We start from the raw sequence: 13,393 nt of genomic DNA, 5'->3' as shown, positions 1-13,393 counted from the left end.
GCGTGTTACTGCGTGTGTGTGTAAATACTTTACATATGGGCTCTTGGGATAAGCCTGACTGCTATTGCCAAGAGACCAAGGGAGTGAGAACAGGTTATTCTTATTTTGTAACTTACTGACTGGGATTGTGGATCCCTACTTTGACGGAGTTCAAACCATTGCCAACTAGAGACCCCCACTTCTAACAGTCGCTCAAAGGGATCGAAGTGGCAACGTTGCCATACCGTGGAAGGCCTCTTTGCAAAGGTTGACTAGTACACTTTTCCCCCAGACTTAACCTGTGTAAGTAAACAAGACAAAATAAGAATAGGCACAATATTCTTGTATTTTTTTTTTTTTAATTGCAGCATAATTAGTAAACCAATGCCACACACTGTGGTCCTTCCCTGTCACATAATTCCAGTTAATTAGTTAACACGGTGGCCGCCAATGTTAAATCCAAAGTGCTTGCCTGCTCTTATAATTTGTTGTTATTACATATATATTTGAAAGAACTGGACATTAAAAAATACATATTATTTTGCAGGGGTGTGGAATTTTATGAAATATGTACTTGTCCATGGGACAAGTAGCTTCATAAATCTACATGTCCTGTAACAAAATCCACTTGTCCCTTTGGTGCCATGTAGTGCGACGTCAAATAATGGCTGCAATTTCTTTATAGAAGACCTCTGATAATAGCCTCTCTGGTTATGTCAGGCTATTACTATATAAGGATTTGAATATTGGAGTTTTTCACAAGCTCTTCTCTAATCTTTTCCCATACTGAGAAAGGTCGGCAATTTACCCCTGACAATGGCAGAAGTAAAGTTTCTTCCATGGCTGGGAAAAATGTGGTTGGAGAAAAAGTGAACTTGTAAACCGTCAACAGATTTCCACTGGGGCATATTCATATTTGCTCATGCTAAGATTCAATTCACAAATATTTTCTAGGACTACGGTTTCCTGGCCTACTTAAGGAAATTCATGTGAATTCATGAAAAACGTTAATCTGCATTACTACAAAGATATATCACGGGTGCACTTTTGTGACTTTAACATTTGAGCCCCTAATTAAATCTGAGTTAACCAAGACCGTGTGTTTTTATTAAAATGCTATCTCTCCCTATCTGTGAGCTGGCTTCATTGTGTGTCACAGCATAATGCTCTTTTACAAAGTAGTTTTGTTCAGTGCCAGGAATTGCTATGGCAATATGGCCTTTATGAGACCAAATACTAGCGGTCTAGTAAGAACGCGCTGGCAAACAGCACCACGCCTACCTGATAATCCCAAGGTAGAGAAAGGAGCATAGTGTAGGCCAAGTGAGTAACCAGAAAATTAAAATACCCACTAAGTTGATCCAAAGTTCTTATGACACCAAGCAAGCGAAAAAAGTCATTGGAATCCTCGCCAGAATAGCTCTCTTGTCTCTTCCATCTAAGCATCTATCCATTCATCCTTTCACCCACCGATATCTAGCATTTCACCTTTACATAGGCACCCATTCATTCTTTTATACATTAGCCTTTCACCAATCTGTTCGTCCATCAGTCCATCCGCTCATCCATTTCCAAACATACCCATCCATCTCCAATCCTATCCATTTCAACCATCCATCGATCCATCCTTTTGCTCATCCATACACCCTCCCTTTCACTCATCTATCCAACCTTCCTTTCACTCATCCTTCCACCCACCCTTCGACCCACCCATCCATCAATCCATCCTTCCACTAATCCATCCATTTATCCTTTACACTCATCCATCCTTTCGCTCTCTAATCCTTACACCCTGTAACTCATCCATCCATCTAGCCAGCCACACTTTCACTCACTCATCCTTTCACCCACACATCCATTCATCCTTTCACATTAATTACGAATCTTTGTCTGCTGAGCGGCAGACAGAAGAGGCCCATCAAGAGCTCCACCTCTACTGTAGCTGCTAAAGTGGGGCGTTCACGAAGCCCCTGTTCAAACCTATCCTGCCATCTCCAAACCTATCGATCCAACTGATCCATCCCGCCTTCCTTTCACTCATCCATCCTTTTGCTCATCCATCCATCCACTCCACACATCCTCCTCTTCACTCCTATTCATCCATCCTTTCACTCATCCATCCATCCATCCACCCATCATCCTCCTTTTCACTCATCTATCCACCTACCCTCTCACTTACTCCATTTATGCTTTCGCTCGTCCATCCACCCTTTCACCCGTCCATCTTCCGTTTCGCTCATATATCCATCCACCCTTTCACTAATCCCTCCATCCACCTTTACACTCAACTGTCCACCCATCCATCCATCAACCCTTCCATTCAGCCACCCACCCACCCACCCATCCCCGCCCACTCAGCCATCTGTCCCCACCCACTCAGCCATCTATTAATCTACTCTCTCACCCATTAATCCACCCTTTCAATAAGCCGTCCATCCTTTCACTCATCAATCCACTTTCAACCTATCCATCCACTCACCCATCCCTTCATTCACCCTTGCACTTATCCTACCATTATTTCAAACATCCATACTTACATCCATCCACTCATTCATACATGTACCTACCCTGTCACTCCACTCATTCATCCATCTATCCATCCAGCCTTTCACTCATTTATTCATGCATCTATCCATTCACCCTTTCACTCATTAATGTACGCATCTATCATCCACTCTTGCACGTATTCATCCATGCATCTATACATCCACCCTTTCACTTATTCATAAATGCGTCTATCCATCCACTCTTTCATCCCTGCACCTATCCATCCACCCTTTCACTCATTCATTCATTTATACATCTAAACATCCACCCTTTCACTCATTAATGTATGCATCTATCATCCACTCTTGCATGTATTCATCCATGCATCTGTACATCCACCCTTTCACTTATTCATACATGCATCTATCCATCCATTCACTATTCATCCATGCATCTATTCATCCACCCATTCGCTCGCTCTCCCACCTACCCTTTCACGTCCATTATGGGCCTTTGTCGGACCTGCAGACTGAAGATGCCCATCAAAAACTCTACAGCTGCTGTAGTTGCTACAGCGGTGTGTTCACAATGCCCCTGGTGCAGGCACAAAGTGAGATGAGAGGCCTAGTGCAAGGACAGAATTGGGGGTGGCCGTAGGCCTGCATGAAAGCCCATGGGGAAACTAATGAGCTTTAATGTAAGCCCTCGATGAAGTAAGATATGAGAGGCCAAGGGGAGCTGGTCAGGTATGTCAGAGTGCAGCGGAGGGTGGAGTGGTGGGGTGAGCAGGTTCAGGCACTGGGTGTAACATAAGGTGTACAGGAAACACAAAGTGCCAAGGAAGGGGTGCATGAGAACGGAAATAAAAAGGAGTTGAAGGTGAGCAGGGATAATGGAGCCCTATGAGGCCCAGGAGTGGAGCAGAGAATACAAGGCAGGGGTCATACAGTTCAAGGCAGAGCAAGGGGCCAAGAGGCACAAAAAGCAGCCTCTTTCATGCCATTGCTGCGAGTGTGCTGGAGCTGCAGAAGCTCGATGTGTCTCATGCTTGAAGAAAATAAAAGGACCAGGGGAGGGCCTGGAAGCCACACGAGCTTAGCTCTGCTTTATCATTTTGTTGTTCTGCTTTGGGGAAATTAAAGTGCAGGCCCCAGCTTTTGCATTGACCCTTTCACTGCCAATAAACTGTTCAGAGCAACTTAATTACTGGCTGTGACCTACAGAGTTGAACAGCTGTGTATCGTATTACTATAAAACTGTCTACTTGTCCTTTGGACAAAATGCAAATTAAAACCTCTTGCCCTCCTAAGAAATCTAGATGTCTCGGGCGTCGGGAGATAGGAATTCCCCACCCCTGTTTTGTTTTGATTGTATTAAATTATGACTCAAGATAAATTATGTTCCCTCAGTCTCATGTGCATAGACAGCGACAAACTACGCAGTTTATTTGATGATGTCATCAGTGACTTTGCTCTGGCAAAGGCAAGAAAGAAAATATTTTACTTTAATATAATTCCTTAATCCTTATAACATGTTTCAAGAGATTAGATAATAAGCCTTTGTAAATTGTGCCTTTTAAAACAACTTTTTACCAGAGTTTGCATTTTTAAGTTTGTTATGTATAAAAATGGTTTTAAGTTAAAGATGTATTATTTCACTATCAATATACTTCTTAATTGTATTTCAGTTTAACCCTCTAGGTATCTGAAAATAATATTTGTCACTGACAGTCACATAGAATATCTGGACTTATAAAGGGCCCCATATTTCAAATAGCTTAGGGCCTTATTAAGTCTAAATCTGGCGCTGATCCCACACTAACCTTTACATTTCCATAGGAAACGTAAATACTATAATGAGGGGCCCATAGGTCATTAGCCTTTCTGTTAGTAATAGCAATATCAAAGGTCCTCCAATGGATCTTTGGTAGAGCTAAAAGGAAAGAGTAGAGAAATCTGAGAACTATTCCTTCATGAGGACCTTTAATGAAGAAACAGCTATTCCATAAAATACACCACAGATACATCAATAATATAACAAATGTTATCCTAAAAATTTAATGATTAAGGAAATAACGACAGACTATTTTTTCTAGGTACATTTTGGTATTATTTCAGAAAATGGCCCTATGTATAACTAGAGGACAAAGGCTTTTCTGGACGGGTTACGAATGCCAGCTTTTAGCCACCGTTATTTTTCTTGCCACTTACTTCCACAACCATTTATGTTTTTCAAATGCTCAGCATATCAAATGCTCAGCATACCAAAGTGTATAGGTGACCAGGCGACCCTGATTTTCTGGCCATGCCTCTATCGCGCAAGAAATCATTGTCCACATCTCTCTTTTAGGAGCAAAAAAGGCCACTTTATTTTAGGACAGGTGCATCATAATTTTCACGAAACACATTTCATTATTTATTTATTTACCAAAACCAACTCTACAATGATCTTAGAAAACCTGAATCCCAAAACCCAGAACGAAACTCCTATCTACTACCCCTAACCTACCCACACTACCCTTCAGGATGGCCAACCCGCTCCAGGCTGCCCACCCCCACTACCAAAAACCCGCCTATAGGTAGAACAAAGGCACCCATCCTAACCGTGGCAGGCCAAGAAAGGAGCAGCACCTAGGGTACCACAGAAGAAAAACACCCCCCACCCAAATGGAAAAGAAAAAGAGGGAGGGTGGGTGGGGCAAAACAAACCTCCCTACTAGCCTCCCGCTACGCAGTTACGCCACTGCCAACCTAACCCCCTTATATCACTTCCCTAATCAGCCCACACCTGCTTTCCTGCTTCTCGCGCGAACCTACCCAGGGAGAGACCGGCTCGCGCCTGGCTCTCCCTGGGTCCCCCCTCGCGCAAGAAATCATTGTCCACATCTCTCTTTTAGGAGCAAAAAAGGCCACTTTATTTTAGGACAGGTGCATCATAATTTTCACGAAACACATTTCATTATTTATTTATTTACCAAAACCAACTCTACAATGATCTTAGAAAACCTGAATCCCAAAACCCAGAACGAAACTCCTATCTACTACCCCTAACCTACCCACACTACCCTTCAGGATGGCCAACCCGCTCCAGGCTGCCCACCCCCACTACCAAAAACCCGCCACCCAGGAAAACCTTTAGTGTTTTCCTGCCCCACCAAAAGGACAGGAAGGAGCACACCATAACTGTACCTGAAGAACCTTACTAATCAAATCCCTGAGTTCTAAAAGGTAAAAAGAAATACCCAAAGCCGAGAGATGCACACCGTCCTCACAAAATAAATGATGTTCCGAGACCTGTAAATGATAATGATTCAAACAGTAGATACCCAAATTATGACAAAAAGGTCGCATTGTCCTGTTCACTTTTCTCCTGGCCCTTTCAAGGGCGGAATGGTTCCTTGCTCCACGCCACTGCAGACGAGGCACAAACTCAGTCCATATCAGCATGGTGCTCACCCATGTGGTTTTGATAATTTCCAGATCTTGCTTCATGAGTTTCAACAAAGTTAACCCAGAGAGAGAAACCAAGTCATTCTCGCCAAGATGGAGCACCAAGAGATCCGGAGGGCCCCCCAAACACTGGGAAACCAAAGCAGCTAAGGCGGGAAAAAACCCACCCCACCGCATGCCCCCTGTTCCATGCCAGGAGACTTCATGTTCCGCGCTGTTGAGACCCAGCGATCTCCCACAGAGCTGAGTGGCAGCGGCGCAAGCTGCACGTTTAATAAAAGAGTGCCCTAGTATCCAAACCCTCCGTTTGCCTCCGGGGGCCGACGGCCAAGGACCTAGGAGAGAAAGAAATGTTAGACAATCCAAACAATTCACTATTTCCTCACATATTTCTCACAGCACTTGGAACGCCAACGACCAATGCGTCTGATCTGGGACCAGTCCCACCCCAAACGAGCGGCCTCCGTCGCCGCACCAATTCTGAAGGAATGGGTACCAAACTGAACCGGATCCTTCCCCAAGCGCAACAAAACTTTGCGCAAGACAGCCAGCAATTGGGAAGCCACAATGGGACTACCATCCACATGACAAAATATAGACCCCTGGAGAAAATGTGGAGATGATACAAACACTTCCCATTCCCCAACCGGACAACAAGCAGAAACACCACTCCTGCCAAGGAACACCCACTTACCCCTCCCCAACTGGTCGGTTTTGGATGCCCGCAGCCACAGCCGCACCCTGTCACTCTCCAACACAACCTCACTGCTAGTCATGCCTACCTTACCCCGTAACCCCAACAATTCCGAAGCCCGAAATGCCCCAAAGAACAACCAAATGAAACACAAACGAAACTTGGCACACTCAAAAGCATCATGACAACACAACTCCAACTCTGGTAACAACAACTGAAGCAACTCAAAAGTCACTGGCTGCCGAAGCTGCGGACCACCAGCCCGAAGCCTAGCCAAACCTTTCAACATTTTACGAACCAACACCCCCCCAACCGGATCCCTCCCCCACCAAAGTAGCCCATAAAAAGAAATCCCAGCCAACTTGCCCGAAATGGTAGTGGGCGATAGACCTTTGTCTGCCAAATGCAACACAAACTGTAAGATAACACGTTCATCAGACCAACCAGCCCCAGCCGGGCCCACCAACTCCTTACCGAACTGCAGAAACTCGCTCCAAGCCTTCACATACCCCCGCCTCGTTGAGGCGGCCACCGAATGTTCGACTAATTGGTGAACCCTCAATCCCCCATGGCCCATACGTACTGTGGGATCGCTGTTGGTTCCAGGTCCGCCCCAGGAGCTAACTTGCGGAACTCGGCCCACTGAAATCGAGACAAAGAGTCAGCGATGCAGTTAGAAGTGCCAGGAACATGCCGTGCTTTAAAGACAATATTTAATTGCAGACACCGCAGCATGAATGCGCGCAGGAGTCGCAACACCCGCAAATCACGAGCCTTCTGGTGATTGACAAGATGTACAACTGCCAAATTGTCCACATGAAACAAAATTGATCGATTCCGAAACTCATCCCCCCACAGATACAAAGCAACCAGCAGTGGGAAGAGCTCCAGAAATGCTATGCTACGACCTTGGTCCCGCCAGAGCGCCGGCCAGCCGGCCGCGCACCACCGACCGTCCCAAAAGATTCCGAAGCCATGAGCCCCAGAAGCATCAGTGAACAACTGTACTTGCCACACCATGTCCTCATCCGCAAAAAACAAGGACACGCCATTGAACTCCTGCAGAAAACGAAGCCAGACTGTCAGATCAGCACGGACAGCGGTGGTAATGCGTACCCGATGATGGGGAAGGCTCGCACCGGACATGGACAGACCCAGACGTCTACAGAACGTCCTGCCCGCCCGAACAACCCGACAAGCAAAATTGAGGTACCCCAACAGCTTCTGGACAGTTCTCAAAACTACTTTCCGCTCCCTCAAAACCAGTTGGATGAAGTCAGACATTTCCGTCACTTTTGCTGCAGGCAATCGCGCCACCATAGACAGCGTGTCAATTTCAATCCCCAAGAAAGTCAGGGACGTACATGGGCCCTCAGTCTTGTCCGGCGCTAAAGGAACACCCAATTCCTCCGCCAGGGCCTGAAAGCTGGTCAAAGCCGACTGGCACTGTCCGGAGCGACCTTCCCCAATGAAAAGAAAATCATCAAGGTAATGACAGACCAGGACGTGGCCAGTAACAAAAGTGAATCTCCACTGCAGGAAGGTACTGAAAGTTTCAAACAGGGAGCAGGACACGGAACAGCCCATAGGCAACACACGATCCACATAGAAACAACCATCAAACTGCATTCCTAACAGACTGAAATCCCAAGGATGGATGGGCAAAAGCCGGAAAGCCGACTGAATATCGCTCTTCGCCAGCAATGCCCCAACACCTGCCATGCGCACGAGCCGTAAGGCATCGTCCACCGAGGCATAAGCAACACTCGAGTCGGCCGGATCGATGAAGTCATTAATGGAGGTACCCTCGGGCCAGGACAGGTGATGGATAAGACGAAACTCTCCTGCCGCCTTCTTGGGCACCACGCCCAGGGGTGAAACAATCAAGTCAGGCAGAGGACAAGATACAAAAGGACCAGCAATCCTACCAGCCGCCAGCTCGGCATCCAGTTTTTTCCGCACCACATGGGGACTCTCCTTCGCCGACTTCAAATTGTCCGACCACCTGCCCACCCTGGGTCCCTGATATCCAATCCGAAAACCAATTTTGAAACCCCAAGACAAAATCTTAGCGGCATCAAAATCTGGATAATCCACCAGCCAGAGATCGAGAACCGTCTGCCTAATAGGAGTAGGAGCCCTTGTAAACAGGCTGTTGGTGCTGTCCCCTACCCCCGGAACCTCGTCCCTGATCGCCCAAACGTTGTCCAGGAAAACAGTGGGTGAGGGAGTGCTTTCCCCCACACTGGGAACACTCATGCTTGTACCTACAAGCTGGCCTGTTACAGGAACCCCGGTTAAAGTGCCAGCAAGTGCCAGTGGCGGCTGCTTGACCTCTGCCCCAAACCCCCGCCCCAGACTGAGCGGGGCGAGCTGAAAAGGGCCGATAATGCACCGGCTGACCACTAGCCGTGTGGGTCGTAGCAGGCGGATTTGCCGAAGCCATCCACTGTAACCATAATTCGGAGTCAACCTCACCCCACGAACGCTCGGGGAAAGCGCTCATGCGGGCCCGAAATTCGTCATCATAGGACAACCATGCAAAGCCACCAAAAGAACTGTGAGCCTTGCGGACGATATCTGCATATTTAAACATAGCAATTGCCTTCTCAGGATGACGTTGACAATAAACACTGGCATAAATCAGAAAGGCCGAAGTCCAATTCTCTATAGACTTCGGAACACGGGGCCGCCTCGCCAGTTCTAGTTCCTCCACCTTCGACCCCTCCTTTGCCTGAATATCTCTATGAAGAAGTCGAAAAACATCCACAAATGCCCCAGACCATATCAGATTCTTCGTTTTCTCGGACAAATGAGACCCCAAAGGCATTCCCACCCCAGAATAAGGCAACTTTTTCGGCAGGATACTATCCTCCGCCACCTGTGGGGCAACCATTCCACCATTCCCAGCAGTAGAAACCTCTTTGGCAACTTGCCCCGTAGAAACATTCGAACATACCGGCCGCTCAAGCCTCGGTCCCAGAGCGACTCGCTCAACCACAACCCCATCCCTCGTAGAAACATGCGAAAGTACAGGCCGCTCAAGCCTCGGTGCCAGAGCGACTCGCTCAACCACAACCCCATCCCCCGTAGAAACATTCGAAAATACAGGCCGCTCAAGCCGTGGTGCCAGAGCGACTCGCTCAACCACAACCCCATCACCCGTACCAATAGACCTTGTACTCTTCACAGGGAGACTCTCCCTAGGTTGCCACACAGACCACCACCCATCCTTACCTCTGGGCAACTGCTCCGACTGCAGTGTGACAGCCCCACGCTCCTTCTGCGAAGGTCCAGAACTCACTGCCCCTCGTACACCGGCCTGGTCCGCTCGAGACTCCTGCGAAACACGAGAGACAGGGGGTTGCCCCAACCCACCCCCCTGGGCCCGTGCTGCCAAAAGCCCAACATTAGTGTCTCTCAATTCCCCTTCCTCCAAATCCTCCTCACGAAAATTACCGCAGAAAGCTTCATCAGAAAATAAAACTTGGTCACTGCCACTGGGCATAGCCCCATCACCAATACCCCCATCATAAAACTGCCAATCAACAGGCTGAAAACTGTGTACATTGAAAGCTGTAGACGAGCTATCCGCTCCAGATAGCCCCCCGTGAAGCCCACCACTGGAAACAGCCGTGTGGACAGTTCCCGGGCCCGTAGAAACAGCCGGCAGCCGCCCAGCCGAAGGCGCCGGACGAAAACTGCGGCCGCTCGAGCCAGAAAAGGAAGAGGACCCCAGAACAGGCTCCCTGGAAACGAAAACGCCATCACCCCCCAAGGAACTGGTCGCCGACGCCAAACCATGGCCACCCACCGCCCCAGGCTCAGGACACCCAAAACGGCCACCCGGCCGACCCCTGGGGACCGGGAACAGGGAAGGACCAGGGCCCGCGTGCGCCCCCCCATGGAGCAAACCCCTCCCACCCGTAGCCAAATGAGGGGGGGTGGCAGTTCCCAGGCCAGGCACACTAGCGTCCGTAGACTGTGCAGGCGGGGGTGGCAGCCCACTGGGTGCAGCACCCGCAGAGGGAAGAACAGCAGCAGGTGGCGGGGCTTCAGGGAGGGGGCAGACAGGTAACGCGTCCGGCAAGGGCCGTAAATCAGCCCCACCTTGGGGTGGGGAACCAAAAGAGAGGTGAGGGGCCGTACCAGGCCCCGGCACAGCGGGGGAGAGCAGGAAACATTGCCCGTTCAGCCACAGGTAAGGCGAGGCCCCGGCCGGCATTAGAGGAACCGCAGGGGGGGGGGCAGGGGGCACCGCTGCAAGGGGGGGGGGTTGCGCATGCTCAGGCACCTCCAGGCTCCTCCCACGCTTGGGCTTTGGGCCCGCCGGAGGCTTCCCCGACTTCCCCCGCACCAGCCCGCTGGGGCTCGGTGCCTGCCCGCCCACTGAGCGACCCCTCCTCCCCCCGGGCGCCCCGCGCGTGTCAGCAAGAATAAATGGCAAAGCACATACCTGCAGCGGGGCACCCGGGGCATCCAGTGGGGGCTCCACAGCGACGGCGGGCGACACCGGCCCAGGCCCGTCCTCCGGCATAGCCGCGTCTCCGTCCTGCTCCTCCTCCAGGCCCTGCGAGAGGCAGGCCTCAACTGCCCTGGAGACGCCCTCAGACGCCCTGCGAGGGGGGCGGGACAACCCGACCCACGCCTCCGCCGGAACACCCGGCCGTAGAAGGTCTTCGCGCCCCGCCTCACAAAGGATCCTCACAGCCCTACGGACCTCCGCCGCTTCCTCCATGCCCCAGGACACAAGGTAAAACACGAGCGCCGCAAAACAAACCTCCCTACTAGCCTCCCGCTACGCAGTTACGCCACTGCCAACCTAACCCCCTTATATCACTTCCCTAATCAGCCCACACCTGCTTTCCTGCTTCTCGCGCGAACCTACCCAGGGAGAGACCGGCTCGCGCCTGGCTCTCCCTGGGTCCCCCCTTGTTTACCATCTGTCATAGAAGATTTCAGAGTATTTAACACGTCCGGTTTTCAGACGACTGAACACAGGAAGCAAGTTTACATGTGTTTCGATACTGAATTGGTTAGCTGCCCTCAACCGAAAACTATTTAATTAGCAAAGAAGATACTGTGAGCATATAATGGCCCCTTAGTGCCTCATTGCTTGTATATTCAATGTTGACTGCACTGTTAATTAAGCATTTCCATGTCGCCCCATGGATGCAAATAGTAGTCCTATTTCTATGTTTGTGAGAAGTCCTCTGTTATGGTTTAAAAAAAATCTAGTCGCCCTTTAAGTGCCTGCCGTTGGTTGCAGTTTCGCTTTCTACATTATCACAGTATTTAAGTCCGGGGTGCTAGAGCACTACTAGCAAATAACATAATAAATAAATCGCCGTTAATTGCTAAAAGTGCTAATTTGCGACTGGCAGAGACAGTTGTCCGATTTGGCGAAATTATGCTCTTAAAGTGAGGCATCATGTTAGAAAAAAAGAATCTTATAACACGGTAAATCATTTTGAGTTATTTACTCCCCAAAATAGCCTTGTTTAAAATAATTACCATAGTTGTTAAGGTGGTTTGAAAAGCACCGTTTTAAACGTGACTACATGGGCATTTTAACTCGGAGACAATGACGCGGTTAAAACGCACAAACAGGCGAGACACAATCTAGCATTTAATAATACAATCAGCTGAAACGGGAAGTGTAACTCTGGCGCACAATCACACCACCAGTCTCGCTGCAATCCGGAAGAAGTCCGCCATGACACAATGGGTGAACGACAGCTACTGCAATGACCCCTGAGGCCGAGATGAGGGCCTTAAGTGTTCAGCTGAGCTGGCTTGAACTATCACAGTACGATGAAAATACATACTTGATTTGACAAATACTGCTTCTAACTAAACGAGAGGACTAGAAAATTGATCTAGGCAAAGTATTATATACCCGCAGTACGCGTGGAACGCACAGCATCTTGTTCTTTGCAAAATGTTGTAGTTTTACTTTAAATTCTGGTTTGTATAGAGGTAACATGGGTCCGTCCAATGTGCCCCTCCCCCTTCGACGCCGCCTATAACCTCGAAAATGGAGTCTGTTGGAAAGGGAGGGGGGAGAAAAGAGGTCGAATCAGATTTAGGCTAACCATGAAACTGATTTTTTTGTTTAATTCAAACAATCTTGAGAAAGAAAACAAAACCAGACCAATTGAAAGAACGGCGCGGTTTTTGTTACAGCGCGGACGCAGGGCGTGTTTATTGTTTGAGGTCACAACGAAAAATAAACTCAGATTACCGTAGGGGGTTGCTTGAAACGCGATGCAAAATATTTTGCCAGCATAATTAATACGTCAAGCCCACCCGTGGCGCGTCATTTCATTTTTTTCATGAAAATAAATGCAGGTTCGGCTAGGCCACGGAGGAGGCGGGGCTGAAAAGCGGAAGGGGTGAAGAAAAGAACAAACTATTAAAAGGGGTATACTGTAAAAGAATAAAAGGTGTCGCTCGCAAGAGGGGAGGGGGTCGGGACGTCTGTATTTAATCTGTTCTTAAAGCAGAGTGGGCCTCAGACTGTACCTTCCTTTACGTTAAGAGGCGGGAATAGCAGCGTGTGTGCAGCAGAGGAGATGGCGCCCTCCATTCGGACCTCCTTTGGGGAGGACAGTTCACAAAACCCGCTTCTGCATCAAACTGCAAATGTGTGCGTAAAATATCACGGCCTTGAAACGACATGACAAAACTATTAAAGCACACGCATTTTCACTCATTTGCAATCACATCTTATTGTGGGGAATACGACGTACTCAATGCAGCAAGCATGTCATTCATTGGCTAA

At 48.8% G+C, this 13,393-nt stretch overlaps 1 protein-coding gene across 1 annotated transcript in view; it reads right to left on the bottom strand.

The window, feature by feature from the left end:
- MACROH2A2 (macroH2A.2 histone) overlaps window positions 1–13,393 on the bottom strand; it is an 82,378-nt gene that overhangs the window by 68,701 nt on the left and 284 nt on the right. The gene's annotated exons all lie outside the window — the stretch shown is intronic.

Source organism: Lissotriton helveticus, chromosome 5_1 (assembly GCF_964261635.1).
Source record: "Lissotriton helveticus chromosome 5_1, aLisHel1.1, whole genome shotgun sequence".
NCBI lineage: Eukaryota > Metazoa > Chordata > Amphibia > Caudata > Salamandridae > Lissotriton > Lissotriton helveticus.
The sequence above is the reverse complement of the archived record's forward strand: the minus strand, read 5'-3'. Positions and strand labels throughout refer to the sequence as shown.